The sequence below is a fragment of the Chrysemys picta genome, chromosome 1 (assembly GCF_011386835.1).
Source record: "Chrysemys picta bellii isolate R12L10 chromosome 1, ASM1138683v2, whole genome shotgun sequence".
Taxonomy (NCBI): domain Eukaryota; kingdom Metazoa; phylum Chordata; order Testudines; family Emydidae; genus Chrysemys; species Chrysemys picta.
Window position 1 is genome coordinate 67,988,386 of NC_088791.1, and position 14,013 is coordinate 68,002,398.

The 14,013-nt window shown below is 42.8% G+C and overlaps 1 protein-coding gene across 1 annotated transcript in view; it reads left to right on the top strand.

Annotated features, from left to right (window-relative positions):
- The first annotated feature begins 2,753 nt into the window (after positions 1–2,753).
- TMEM19 (transmembrane protein 19) overlaps positions 2,754–14,013 on the top strand; it is a 50,370-nt gene continuing 39,110 nt past the window's right edge. Inside the window, exon 1 of the mRNA XM_065559008.1 lies at positions 2,754–2,772. The gene's annotated coding sequence lies outside the window, so the exon portion shown is untranslated. The remainder of the gene's footprint in view (positions 2,773–14,013) is intronic.

Consider the following 14,013-nt stretch of genomic DNA (forward strand, 5'->3'; position numbering starts at 1 on the left):
CTTCCCACAGCACTTTCAGTGTTCTAGGGCTCCCTATTACCAAGAGACAATTAAAGTTGTTTATGTAGGTGCAGGCTGCTATTTGGAGTTTGTTAAGCTGAAGGATTCCTCCAATGCCAAGTACATGTATCTGCTAGGGAGGTGTGCCAAGAGATGACTCCATAGGGAAAATCCTAACTCCCCCTGATTTTCACAGAAGCATTACAACACAACTGATCTCAGTTAAAACCTAATTCAGGAATCAAGTCAGTGACTGAGAGGTACTGATGCCAGGAACATAGGCTTACTTTTGCATCATATTTTGGGCCAACTGAAGGCCAGGAAGGCCTTTCTTCCTTAAAAATGACCCCAGATACAGCTCCCATGCTCCCTATAAGAGTTTGGAGGAGCAGTAGTAGCTAGAGTAAGGGTAGGTAAACTTTTTGGCCCGAGGGCCACATCTGGGTATGGAAATTGTATGGCGGCCCATGAATGCTCACAAAATTGGGGTTGGGGTGCAGGAGGGGGTAGGAGCTCTAGCTGAGGGTGCAGGCTCTGGGGTTGGGCCAGAAATTAGTTCAGGGTGTGGGAGGGGACTCTAGGCTGGGGTAGGGTGCAGGGGGAGGTGAGATCTCCAGCTGAAGGTGCAGGCTCTGGGATGGGGATGAGGGGTTTGGGGTACAAGAGGGTGCTCTGGGCTGGGACCGAGGGGTTTGGAGGACGGCAGGGGTTGGGGCATGGGAGGAGGTCAGGGGTGCAGGCTCCAGGCGGCGCTTACCGCAAGCAGTTCCCAGAAGCAGCAGCCTGTCCCCACACCGGCTTCTACAGGGAGGTGTGGCCAGGCAGCTCTGCCCCATCCACCGGCACTGCCCCTGCAGCTCCCATTAGCCACAGTTCCCAGTCAATGGGAGCTGTGGAGGCAGTGCTTGGGGCAAGGCAGTGTGCAGAGCCCCCTGGCTGCCCCTACATGTAGGAGCCAGAGCGGGGACATGCCGCCGCTTCCAGGAGCGGGGCAAGCCCCAGACCCCACTCCCCAGCGGGAGCTCTAGGGCCAGATAATAATGTCTGATGGGCCGGACGCAGCCTGTGGGCCGTAGTTTGCTCACCCCTGAGCTAGAGGGAAGGAAATTGGCTGGCTGAATTTAGAGCCCTTCACCCAGAATCTTGAATAGTGAATCTGGAATTTATCTGTAGGAAAGGTTTGTCAGCTCATGGCTGGTAGTCCACATTGTGGACTAACCAGCCTTCATGGCAAAAGGTCATGTAGAGCTATAGGAGGACCTCTACCCTGGTTGATTCTTTCCTCACAGATTGTTAGTAGCTTAAAAAAGCTAATCCATGGAGGCATGGACCTTCCCTGGCATGAGGTACAGGTGGCCTTTAATGCAAGTATGACTAATAAGGGCAGCTGCCTCAAAGGTGCATACATGCCTATAGGTGCTCTTGCTGCTTGTATCTAAGTTTCAAGGAAGTTTTAGAACCTGTCTCATATTAAGAATTTGTGGAGCAGGTACAAGTTTCTTTGCAGAGGATAAAAGAAAGGCCACTCTGCATTCTCTTGAGCCTGTTTCTCACTTGAAGGAGGGACCTATAGACTTAAAGTCTCCACTTGAAAACAGACTTTCTTGTTAGTGATGATCATCTTCAAACAAGGTCAGGAAGCCCCTGACAGAATATGTCTTAGCAGCACCACAAGGCAAAGCATCCTAAGGTTCCTTTCAGCAAGCACCATAAAGCACCAATTACATAGACATAATTTTGGTATGCGTGCTGTGTGTTGGACTCCACCCTGTTTGTTATCTCAATTTCCCCAGTCTTGTTTTGCTGCATAACACGAGTCACAGCAGCATTCTTTCCATGTGTCTGAAAGAATGTGAATAAAATTAATTTAGCATAGCAGAAAAACAGAAAAGAATTGAATGTTCAGTCTGGTCAGGATTTTTAGGCTGTTGACAGCAGAGGCAATGCAAATAAGCCCACTTCTCAGGACTTCAGCCCATCCTGCTTTCAGGCTATTTACTTTCCCTGGACTTCCCACAAGTTCTCCTGAGCCTGTTTTGACTTTTCAGAAGTCTCAAGTGGAGGTAAGGAATCATCCTATGTCTTGGACTTCTAAGTACACATTATATCCGCCCTCTCCTTCATGCATGCCTTGACTTCCTTGCTGTCTAGAATCTGGTGAAGCTACAGTAGAAGTCTTGCAGACATTGCTCCCACAACTAAGTTAAGACCTGCCAGCTGCTACAATGAAAAAAGTTTCCAGGGTTACCACTGCCCCAAGTTGGACCGCAGTTGACTATTACTAATTAGGTCTGCCTAAACCTTTTTTATATATAAATAAGCATCCTCTTTGTGAATTTTTAAATTTCTTAACAATACAAAAACTTTTAATCATTTAAGAAACAAAACTAATTTATAATTGTTGGTGTAGGAGACAGGTTGCGGAAGCTTGGCGAGGAGCTAAGTGGCGGACCGAGTATGTGACTGAATGCAGGCGGACGCAGTTGAAGGCCGTGCAATGAACTTTGTTCGGCAGACCCTGCCAAAATGTAGTTTAGTATAGTTCAGCATGTTTTTGTCTGTAAACAAGTTAGCTTATATAATGAGTACAATTTATGAATGAAATGAACGTAGCCAGCTGTTGACCCCATGTAACCTTGAGATAAGCGCGGGGGGATATAGCATTGCAGCGGACTCCCTTCAGTGGAGTCCTGCCTGGCCAGCTGTCCCGGACGGTCAGAATCCCCCGCGGCCCCTCCGCATGCCTCAGGGACTCCCCGCGCAGCTTGGAGTGTAAGTTCTTCCTTCAGTAAAGCCTTGCTTTTTACTCTAAGGCACTGAGTGTCAATCCTTTGCCGGTATCACAGCCCCCCTTGCGGGCACAGTTGGCCAAAGAGAACTTGCTATTTTCATATGTGTCGTAGATATGCCAAATGCACTTAACGGTATTTAATATAAACAACAAATTAAAGTTATTGTTCTGATAGAATTTTATGCTGAAGAAATTTAAATCATAAAAATCCAGTGCAGATGTGCTGCATAAAGCTGTGCAATGTGCTGCTCTGTTGTATAATTTTGGTCTCACCCGCATACTAAGGGTTTGTCCAAAGTGCAATTGGAGATGTGACTGCAGCACATGTAATTATAGTTGGGCTAGCTTTAATCTAGCTAGGCCAGGTACCCATAATAGGGAAGCCATGGCAGCATCAGTTAGCTGCCCAAATATGTACCAAGGCTCCCTGGCGAACTTTGCTGCTTTGGGCCCTGAGCCAGCTAGATTAAAGCTAGCTCAGGTATATCTACCTATACTGTAATCACACCTCCATTTGCACTGTAGACATACCCTTATCTAGGGCAAGCCACAATTATGCAGTAAAGTTACACATTGCACAGATTTATTCAGATTTATTCAGGATATCTGCACTGAATTTTGTGACAATGGTAACTGATTATGAAACATTTAATAGTCTTACAACTTCACACATGCTGATTATTATTCTTCAAAAGTTTTTTTTCTCTTAATTAATTGGCCTCTCAGAGTTGGTAAGACAACTCCCACCTGTTTATGCTCTCTGTATGTGTGTATATATATCTCCTCAATATATGTTCCATTCTATATGCATCCGAAGAAGTGGGCTGTAGTCCACGAAAGCTTATGCTCTAATAAATTTGTTAGTCTCTAAGGTGCCACAAGTACTCCTGTTCTTCTTTTTGCGGATACAGACTAACACGGCTGCTACTCTGAAATCAGTTCAGAAAGTTTCCTGACTTGCAAGTTTGTAGGAGCAGGAGGCAAACACATCCAGCACAGTTTGAACTCTGCATGGCAGGTACCTTTGCTGCAAACCTCCCCAAGACTCAAAGTACTGCAGTGCCTGCTGCCAGCTCTCCCCCTATCCTAAAGGGGCTCCTAAGTCCTGTGGAGAGGAGCAGTTTAGCTACTGCCTACTTCTTTTGGCCTTAGCCTGAATGGTAAAACTCAATTGAGAATTGAGATCATCCCCTGTGAGCAACAGTGCCTGGGGATGGTTATTGTTCTGTTTTCGCTACTTTTAATCTGCAAGCATCTTCTTGCTGCCCGTGCTTTTAAAGGGCAGCAGCAGGCAAAAGACAGGAGCCAATTCCCCTACCATTTGAGGAAGACCTAGAACAAATGAAGAATAAAATAGTAGGGAGAAAGCAAAATGGCAAAGGAGCTCCAGAGTAGAAAGGTAGCATTTACAGATTTATGGACGCACAAGTGCTGGTTACTAGTGGAGTTCCTCAAGGATCGACCTTGAGACAGATCTTATTTAATATTTATATTAATGACTTTAGCACACTTCTACTTTTTGTACCAATGATACAAAGTTGGAAGGCATTGTCAATACAGAGGAACTAGTTGTCCTTTAAGACTGGAGTAACAGAAATGGGATGGAATTTAATAGTACGAAGTGCAAGGGTCTAATAATTATGTAGGGTCTAATAAGAATTTCTGCTACAAGCTGGGGGCTCATCAGTGGGAAGTTACAGAGGAGGAGAGGGACCTGCATGTGTAGGTCGATCACAGGATAACTGAGCCACCAATGTGACGTGGCTGTGAAAAAGACAAATGTGATCCTAGGATGTATTAAACAAGGCATTTCCAGTAGAGAGAGAGAAATATTAATGCCATTGTACAAGGCACAAGTAAGACCTCATTTGGAATGCTGTGTACAATTCTGGTCACCCATGTTTAAGAAAGATTAATTCAAACTATAACAGGTGTAGAGAAGAGCTACTAGGATGATCAGGGGAATGGAGGGCCTATCTTATGAGAGGAGATTGGAAGAGCTTGGCTTGTTTAGCCTCGCACAATGAAGGCTGAGAGGTGATATGATTGTTCTCCATAAATACATTGGGGTAAACACCAAGGAGAGTGAAGAGCTGTTTAAGTTAACAATGTTGGCACAAGAACAAATGTGTGTAAACTGGCTATGAACAAATTCAGCCTGGAAATTAGAAGAAGTTTTCTAACCATCAGAGGAGAGAGGTTCTGGAACAGCCTCCCACTAGGACTTGTAGGGGTAAGCAACTTATTTAGTTTTGAGAGAGAGCTGGACAAATTTATGAGTGGGATTGTATGACAGGGTTGTATGTAACAGTGGAGGGCAGGGTGCGTGAGCCCTGGGAGTCCCTTCTGGTTCCTAAGATCTCAGGCTTCAGGGCTTCAGCCAGTCAGCTGCAGGGGTCAGGAAGGGATTCCCCCCTCCCCCAATGCATTCTTCTTTTTCTTTTCTTGTCTCCTTCTGAAGCACTAGGGAGGCCACAGCTGGAGATGGGACACTGGATGTGGTGGGATAGTACTCTGAGGTGGCACTGAGCATTCTGTCTCATGTGCTTGTCTGGCTGGTTCTTGCTTCTGTGCTCAGGGTCTAACTGATTGCCAGATGTGGTGTCAGGAAGCAGTTTCCCCCCCAGATCAAATTGTCAGTTACCTTGGGGTAGGGTTCACCTTCCTCTACAGCATAGAGAGCAGGTCACTTATCAGGATTATCTGAATATATCTCAATCGATTCCCTGCCACTGCGGGGACCTTGTGCACTGGTGCACCTCAGTATCTCCTATTCTGTCTGGCACATAATAGTCTAGTCAACTGTGGGCTGTAATACCTTGGACTATTTTCAGTTGTTGGGTTTAGTGTGTGGGTGGTGTTGGTGGCCTGTGATATACATGGGTCAGACTAGATAATGTGGTGGTCCCTCTGGCCTTAACCTGTGATTCTCTGACACATAGATTTATATAGCAACTTGACAAAAAGGCAAATTGTGGGGATTTTTTTTACAGGATTGGACATTGAGGCCCAGACAATATTACTACTTGAAGAGCCAGAATAAATGCTTCCCCAGAAATACTGAGTATGTAAAGATTTATATTTGTAATCTAAATTACAAAATAAAATTGGGCAAATCATATGCCTTATCAGTGTGGAGAGTTTGTTTTATATCAAGTTTTGACTGTTAGTAAATCACATGTCCTGGAAACTCAAATATTTGGACTTCATGTATATTATTGACTAAGACAAATAAAAATATAGAAACAGTAAGTAAAACTAAATTTGGGAAGATAGGAGCAAGTAGCTAATAGCAAATAGCAAAGCTAATGTACAGAATAAAAATAAGCCTAATTAAAATGAAAACACTCTGCAGGAGATTCTGTATTCTCAACTCTTTACTATGAATCTCATCCACAGACAGATTTTTTTCAGGACTTTATTTAGACAACGAAGAATAAGCCTAAATTCTCCCTCCATTCAATGAAAGGGAAGGTGGCAATTCCCACGTTTATACAGTATGATTCAATTATTCATTAGATACTCTATGTACACTTGACAAAATAGAGACACACCCTATCACATGGAGTCCCGGTTAAAGAATGCCTCAAACTTATTCCCTTAAAGCTAGAGTTAAGCAGGATGTAATCAAGGAGCTTACTTCTGCAGCGTTGGCTGTGTGTGTTTCCCCACTGTTGTAAGTTTTCCACTATCTTATAGGCTGCAGGGGTGCTTTTTGACTCTCAGGTCTGCTCCTTCCGGGGAAAACAAAAGTGCAACATAAACAAGTAGTTCTTGGACTCATTAATTCAGCACCTCTGTTGAGGCAGGCTAGGAAAGAATTTGAGAAGCAACTTGACAAAAATGCAAAAACGAACAGGTTTTTATTAGTATATCAGAAGCAGAAAGCTTGCCCAACACACAGTGGGACCACTAAAAAACAAAGGTGTTAAAAGACCACTCAAGGAAGACAAAGTCATTGCAGAGAAGCTAAATTAATTTTTTTGCATCGGTCTTCACTGTGGAGGATGTGCGGGAGATATCTACATCCGAACTATTCTTTTTGGTGACAGTTCTGAAGTACTGTCCCAAAATGATGTGTCAACAGAAGAAGTTTTAGAACAAATTGATAAACTAAACAATAATAAGTTATCAGGACCAGATGATATTCACCCCACAGTTCTTAAGGAACTCAAATATGAAATTGCAGAACTGCATATTGTCACTGAAATCAGCCTCTGTAGCAGATGACTGGAAGGCAGCTAATGTAATACCAATTTTTAAAAAGGGCTCCAGAGGAGATCCTGGCAATTACAGGCTGGTAAGCCTAACTTCAAAATCGGGGAAATTGGTGGAAACTATAGTAAAGAACAGAATTATCAGGCACGTAGATAAACAAGATTTGTTGAGGAAGAGTCAACAGGGCTTTTGCAAAGGGAAGTCATGCCTCACCTATCTATTAGAATTATTTGAGGGAATCAACAAGCATGCAGACAATGGTGATCTAGTTGATATATTGTACTTGGATATTCAGAAAGCCTTTGGTAAGGTCCCTCATGATCAAAGGCTCTTAGGGAAACCAAGTAGCCAGGTAGTTCTCATCTTGAACTGTTCCCCTCTGGTTCATCACTCCTGAAGATGTGAAACCACCCCCTCACTTTGGTACACCTACTCCACACAGTTTGCACACCAGAGGCTGCTTCGGATGAAAGTGAGCAAAAAATTTAATAGAAAAACCAGAGATTCAAAGATGAAAGAGTCCAAGGAAAGCAAACATATACAAGTTACACAGAAAACAAAGAGACAGCCTCCAGGTTTACACTTTCCTATTAGATGAAAAAAATCCCTTTTCTAGTAAGAGTTACCTATTGCCTTAAAACAGTTTCCCAGTGTATCCCCTAGCTGTAGGAGGGATCCAGCATTCTCGGACAGTCTCCCGTCTTAAGACTATCCTCCCAGTTCTAGATGCTCTCAGTTAAAACCCCTTCCATTTTAAAATGGTTTGCAGTTATTTTTTTCTTCTGCCACTATAGGTATTCAAAGTGAGGAAAATTCTCTCCTTTCTTCATTTTTGAAGACTGGGGGTTTCTTTTCAGTTTCAAGCTGTTCTCATTTGCTTTGATGGTTCCTCATTGTTTTTTCCTAGGCTACACAATGACTAAGTACTTGAAGCCCATATCTCATAACAACTACTAAGTTCAGTGCATTACAAGCTTTAATAAAAGCTCTTACTTGATATACTCTTACAATAAAATATCATAATAATGCAAACAATTGGTTTAACTGGGGGTTCGAAACCTTCTGTTCTCTCCTCTGGACCCTGCTTGTCACAGCACCTAAGCCACCTGACTACATGAAAGTGTTGCTGTTTGTGACTTGCAAGCAGAGATCAGTGCTTCTCTACAGTCTGTATTTAGTTACCTAGCTCTGTGAGAGGGGCAAGACTTAGGGTATGTCTACATTACGGGATTACTCCGAATTTACAGAATTTGATTTTTGGCAACCGATTATATAAAGTCAAGTGCATGCGGCCACACTAAGCACATTAATTCGGCAGTGTGCGTCCATGTACCGAGGCTAGCGTCGACTTCTGGAGCGTTGCACTGTGGGTAGCTATCCCATAGCTATCCCATAGTTTCCCCCAGTCTCCCCCGCCCATTGGAATTCTGGGTTGAGATCCCAATGCCTGATGGGGCCAAAAATTTGTCGCGGGTGGTTATGGGTAAATGTCGTCAGTCAATCCTCCCTCCGTGAAAGCAATGGCAGACAATCATTTTGCGCCCTTTTCCCTGGATTACCCAAGCAGACGCCATAGCACGGCAACCATGGAGCCCATTCAGCCTTTTTTCACTGTCACCGTATGTCTACTGGATGCTGCTGACAGACGCGGTACTGCAGCGCTACACAGCGGCATCCCCTTGCCTTTGCAAGTTAGCAAAGATGGTTACCAGCCATACTGTACTGTCTGCTGCTTTGCAAGTTGGCAAAGACGGTTACCAGCCATACTGTACTCTCTGCTGCTGTCATGGGTGCTCCTGGCCGGCCTCGGTGAGGTCGGTCAGTGGCGCCTGTACAAAAATGGGAATGACTCCCCAGGTCATTCTCTTCTTTAAGTTTTGTCTAATGGAGAGTCAGTCCTGCCTAGAATATCAGGCAAGCCTACTAAAGAACCAGAAAGGCAAACGGCCGCTCCGGGTCAGAGCCCCAGACATCCCGCAGAAATGATGAGCTGAATGCCATTCTAGGGGGTGCCCCTACAACACCCCCACCCGTTGCTTCCCTCCTCCCTCACCCCTCCTGAGCTACCTTGGCAGTTATCCCCCCATTTGTGTGATGAAGTAATAAAGAATGCATGAATTTGAAACAACACTGACTTTATTGCCTCTGCAAGCAGAGATCAAAGGGGGGAGGGGAGGGCGGTTGGCTTACAGCGAAGTCGAGTGAACCACCATTCTGCACTTGCTCAGCCTATAGCTGAAAATGGGAATCTGTGATAAGCACTAGGATAGAAGCACAGGCAGGACTGAATCTCCATTTGTTTGTGGGCCTTTGGTTGACACTGGTAAAATACAAAATGTCCCAGGATATGTATGCTGGGGGACAGTTCTAAACGGCAGCTTTATTTTTTTATTTGCAGCAAAATGTAGAGGTCTACGTATCTGATTGTGAGCCATGGGAGGAAGGGGTAGGCTGGGGTAGGTGCGACCGCGCGGTGCTGCCAACTGGGAGAACAGCCTGAGGCAGAAGCCTCCAGCTGGCATGATATTCCAGGCAGGACTGAATCTCCATTACACAAAACTTAAAGAAGAGAATGACCTGGAGTCATTCCCCTTTTTGTCCAGGCACTCCCGACCGACCTCACCAAGGTCAGCCAGGAGCACCCACGGGACGACGATGATGGTTACCAGTCATACTGCACCGTCTGCCATCCGCAAGGCAAGGCAAGGGGATGCTGCTGTGTAGTGCTGCAGCACTGCGTCTGCCAGCAGCATCCAGTAGACATATGGTGACAGTGAAAAAAGGTGAGAAATGATTTTTTTCCCTTTGCTTTCACGGGGCGGGGGGAGGGGAGAAGGGGGCCTGACGACATATACCCTCAACCACCCACGACAATGTTTTTGACCCTTCAGGCATTGGGAGCTCAACCCAGAATTCAAATGGTTTTGGAGAGTGCGGGAACTGTGGGATAGCTACAGTCGTCAGTCGCCCCTCCCTCCGTGAGTGTCCATTTGATTCTTTGGCTTCCTGGTACGCTTGTCTCAGCTCCTTAAGTTTCATGCAGCACTGTGTTGAGTCCCTGTTGTGGCCTCTGTCCATCATGGCCTTGGAGATTTTTTCAAATGTTTTGGCATTTCGTCTTTTGGAACAGAGTTCTGATAGAACAGATTCATCTCCCCATACAGAGATCAGATGCAGTCCACGCTGGAGCTCTTTTTTGATTCTGCCTGTGCTGATCAGCTCTCCACGCTGGGCAAACAGGAAATGAAATTCAAAAGTTCGCAGGCTTTTCCTGTCTACCTGGCCAGTGCATCTGAGTTCAGATTGCTGTCCAGAGTGGTCACAATGGTGCACTGTGGGATAGCTCCCGGAGGCCAATACTGTTGAATTGCGGCCACACTAACCCTAATTTGAAATGGCAATGTCGATTTCGGCGCTACTCCCCTCGTCAGGGAGGAGTACAGAAATCGATTTTAAGAGCCCTTTATGTCGAAGTAAATGACTTCGTTGTGTGGACGGGTGCAGGGTTAATTCAATTTAACACTGATAAATTCAAACTAAACTCATAGTGTAGACCAGGCCTTAGGACACATCCCTTTTGTTGTCATCTACCATTGGCTAGCTTAGGCAGTACCTATCTAGTGGGCTGGCTTTTGTGGCTCACATTCTAAAGTGCTTTTCTCTCCCCATTCACTGTATAGGGAGTGCTGGCACCTAATGCAGACTTTGTGGATTTTACTGTTGTTCCAGAGATTTCTAGCTGCCTAAAAGTAGGCACTACAATGCTTAAGTCCCTTTGTAGATCTGGCCCAAAGTCTACAACAACCTCTTCCTTGCTAACTATCAAGGTCTTTACTCCATCTTCATTCTACTTGACTTCTCTGCTGCTTTTTTCATTGTTCATTGTTTTTTTTCACTGGTTTCTGTGTACCAGTCCTTTCTCTAATGCCATCTTCCTTGACTGGAACTTTAGAACACTTCACTGGCCCCTTCTCCTTTAGTGCATTAAATGTAGACTTTTTAGTGCCTTCAGAACCCTGTATGACTCAGCCTCTGCTTCCAATGATGCCAGCCTTAACTACCCATTTTTCAGCTTCCCAAAGGTATCTCCCTGCCTTCTTTCACACTGCCCTTATGCATGGAAGGACTTCAATTAACTTAGCCATAAGAACCTAGATAATGTATGTCCCTCCTCAAGACGTGTCTGTTATAATGCTTATACAAGTTTGCTAGCTATCATTGTTCCAGTTGAGAAATAACTTTGGGCATAATTCATATCACATATATATGTATACACACAGGTATTTGGTAGGAACACTGTATTTGTTGTTTCACTTACCTCAGCTACTGTTTATTTTCATGTGTGTGACTATGAGCTTCTGGTGATACAGATCATGCTTTTTTTTCCTGTTTGGAAAGTACCTAGTACAGTGTGGGTATTTGTAAAATAATAGCCTCTGTACCAACATATTCTGAATCAGAGTCATTTGTCTCACATCATACCTGTTTATATGTATTTAGTTGTCTTGTGTGCCAAATCCATTAGAAGTATTTCATTTATCATTCCCTCCAATATGATTATCCATAAGTTCCATACCCCTATAATTGGACACCTTTCCCTCTATTTGCTTTAGTATCCTCACTTAAAAACACCATTATCTTGAAAATATCACATTACTGTCTATTTTGTTAAGAAAGAAGCAATGCTTAAAATTACTATAAGTGATAGATTTTTTTAAAGCTATTTTTCTTACCTTTTTTAATTTTATGCATTTAACACTACTTTGTTCAGAATCAGTTTTTCCATTACTGAAAAGGACATCATCAGGAAAACCCTAATAGGAACTTAAAAGATTTTTTTATTTTTTATAAAGTTCCAGCATATACTATTTAAAGGTTGCTCTATCAGACACATGGATTTTTAAAGCCCATTTTTTAAAAACAAATTCAGTTGATAACTTTCTATTAAATAATAAAACCAACCATCAATATTGCCTTTATGGAGGGTTACAAGAAATATAAAAGCAATGTAAAAGGCCACCCCAGATTACAAAGTTTTGCTCTGTAAGTCAAGCTAATAGAGGTATATTTTAAGTAAAAATGAATAAAATGTATACAGAACTACCAAACACCCTTAAATAATTAAGAACACTCCAAGTTTTCTAATCTTTACTATCCAACTAATTCCAAGGTAACTATATCAGCAGGCCTCGAGTTGTATGTATATAGACTCAGCTCTGCCCCTAATCGGCATAAGCTCACCTGTTAAGGTTTTCAGGTCCCCCTGCTCTTCCTGTTATTCCTTGATTAAACAAATATAGTTTCTGTTATTTAAAAACACCCACAAACAGGTAAAAATTGACTAATTTATAATGAGAGTGTTCCCTCTTGATGTTACAGCTCTAAGGAAAGAATCTGAACAGTGATACAAACAATGTCTTTTCAGAAACAGAGAGATCATGGATATGAATTTACTTTGAGAAGTGGTGAAGAAAAGATTCAAAATACTATATTAGAGGGTACAAGAAAGGAGGGGAAGGAGGAGGAAAGTAGTAAACAAAATCTATTTTCAAGAGCTCTCTGGGACAGGAGACATTTTATGCTCTGATATTATAAACCTACATTAGAAAATGCCAAATCCTGAAATATTTCTGGGATTTTTTCAATTTTAGAATGTAGATGAGTGTATTGTGATTAGTATACCGTATATAGTAGTATCCTAGTATCTTCAAACATCATACTTCCTTTACCCATTCCTTTTTCTTATTATGGTACTGCAGGGTAGGAACTTCTAGACTCAAAACCAGTTTTGTTTTATATTGCTGCAATTGGAGTGCTGTAGCTGAAGATAAGAAGGCCTCGAGTTTTAAACTTTTGCTTTCAGTTGCATACACCTTCTTTTAAAAGATAACTTTTAGCTGAAACTTTTCATGATGTTGTTTAGATCAGAGGGGCATTTATTTAGGAAAGCTGAAAGAAAAGGCTTTCAGGTCTGTTCGTTTTTTTCCAAACCATTAAGAAAATTGTTTGGTTGCTTTTTTGGCACTGGATGGCTCATGGTTTATTTAAAAATATATAGATTATAAATTTTACAAGCATGAATGAGTAATATGTGTGTTGCTTAGATTTATAGAAATTTAGTTATTAGGTGTTGAACTCTGTGTACTAAGCATGGAAGACACTTTACTTTTTTTACTGATTTAAGCACATATTGAAGAACAATATTCTTAAAACCAGATAGTGTGAACATTTTAATATATTTTATTTAAATCTATGCCCATAACAAAGGTAGTGTAAATTTGTATTGCATAAGAACAATATGGAGTGAGAAAGTCAAAAAACAATATAGACCTTTACTTCTTCTATACTGTTTTGTACTATCTCTTCTTAGGTCAGAAACTATTGGGATAAGTTCCATTTGTTCTCAACTGTTTAGTGCTGTTTGCTTGGTATGTCTGATGTTGTACTGATCTATAATCCTTAATTATAATGTATAATCCTGTTTCCCCAAGCATAGTACCAAATTCAGGATCCAGAACTTATGTATAATTTTTGCAGGTGCTAATAAAAACACAAGCCAAGATTTAAAAAAAAATAGGGCACTAAAGTTAGCATTTGGGTTGACTTCATTAGAATTAGATTTGTTCTGTATTCATTTGCTTCCCCCTCCTTCTGTGAAATCAACGGCCTGCTAAACCCAGGGTTTTGAGTTCAATCTTTGGGGGGGGCCATTCTGTGTGACAGTTATTTGTGTTTCTCCCTGATGCACAGCCACCTTTGTTGATTTTAATTCCCTGTACCTGTACGCCATGTCGTCACTCGCCCCTCCCTCCCTCCGTCAGATACTAGTTTCGCGCCTTTTTTCAGACCAGACGCCATAGCACTGGGATCATGGAGCCCGCTCAGATCACCGCGGCAATTATGAGCACTATGAACACCACGCGCATTGTCCTGGAGTATATGCAGAGCCAGGACATGCCAAAGCAAAATCAGGACCAGCCGAGGAGGCGATTGCAGCGCGGCGA